We start from the raw sequence: 1458 nt of genomic DNA, 5'->3' as shown, positions 1-1458 counted from the left end.
CCCGCCTCTCTACATTACCTACCCCAGTCCGGCTGGTCTTGGCCTGGACCTCGGCCTGGGGACCGTCTCCTGGTCTCCTCCTGGGCCGGGGCTGCGGCGCGACTTGCAGGCAACGGGCCGGAAAATTAACTTGGGAGTTTTGGGGAGGGCTTGCCGGGCATGGCGAAGCTGGCCCTCTGCACGCCCAGCAGCTGTCCCGGGGAAGACCTTGGTGACGCGACGCCAGGGCGCCAGCGCGCGCCAGCAGCACCGTGACTGACGCTCAGCCGCGCCGGTCGTTGCCGGTCGTTCACACTGGCGGTCCACCACATCAGGCAGGGAGGCGCCGGGGGCGTTGAAACTGCTGCTCAAAGTAAAAGCGGGTAGTCGCGTAAGTACCCGGCTGTTGCATAGAGGACGCCGCAGTGTTGCGGGTTTGCCTAATCCCTTCGCCTGTGAGATGCAGCCCCCCGCGGCACTAGCGAGTAGAAAATCCCACAACACTGTAGTGTCCACTCTGAAACACCCGGTACCTCAAACTCAAAACAAGGACCAATTCAAAATAAAATAAACTTTCAGCATTCAAGTTAATTTTTACAGGAAGCCATACTTAGTCCAAAATTCTCTAGCTCTGGTTCTTTCCCCCCAGTTTGTCGCCTCCTCTCTTCTCTCATCCAGCTCCCATATTATTTACCACTTATCATGACTCGCGTTCAGAGGGGGTGGCGGCCGCCGTACGGCCGCGGGCGGGCGAGGCACCTGCTGCGGGGCTGCTGTGGTCCGTCGTGCATCACCGCGGCCGGACGCCCGGAATGTGCCACAGACTATTTCACTTACGTATGCTAATACGCCTCGGCCGTAAAAGCGCTGCCGCGTTATTTCCTTCCTTCCTTATCCCCCCTCCCCCCAGAAAAAAATATTTCCGTCGCACAACGCTTCAGCAGCTCGGCCGGCATGGCGGGGGAGAGATTACTGTCCGCATAGGGGGTGTGTGTCGGCGGGCGAGAGGGTTTCTTTATAACAAGGCTAGCGCCAAAAATATGAAAACTGTCATTTTGTAGCTCTAGCACCTTCCAGATGCCATTGTTGTCTCAGAAATTGTTTCGAGAATCTAACATAAAAGTTCCTTAATTTTTACACTTTTGATTCGCGCTGAAGTCATGCTCGAGCCGCTCAAAGCGCTACCTCTTTTCCCTCCTACCCTTCTCTCCCTCCACCCCTACTCGAAACTGGAGAAGTCCACTCTCACTCGTCGCACGTGCAAGAAGAGGGGGTTGTTATGTTTTTTGCCGCTGAGATAGAGGGTAAAGAGGGTGGGTGATGGCCTATAGGGGTTGCAGTTATAGTGCAGTTCTACGACTTATGCTGTCCGGAATCTTTTCTTCTTCTAGGATTCGGAATGTCTCGCAGAGAAGTTGGGCCCGAGACGGCGTATCGACAGGAAGCAGAAAGGGTATCCCTCAGTCAGCCTTCACCGTG

Source organism: Frankliniella occidentalis, unplaced genomic scaffold (assembly GCF_000697945.3).
Source record: "Frankliniella occidentalis isolate FOCC.00 unplaced genomic scaffold, Focc_3.1 Scaffold32, whole genome shotgun sequence".
Taxonomy (NCBI): domain Eukaryota; kingdom Metazoa; phylum Arthropoda; class Insecta; order Thysanoptera; family Thripidae; genus Frankliniella; species Frankliniella occidentalis.
Note: the sequence above shows the minus strand (reverse complement) of the source record.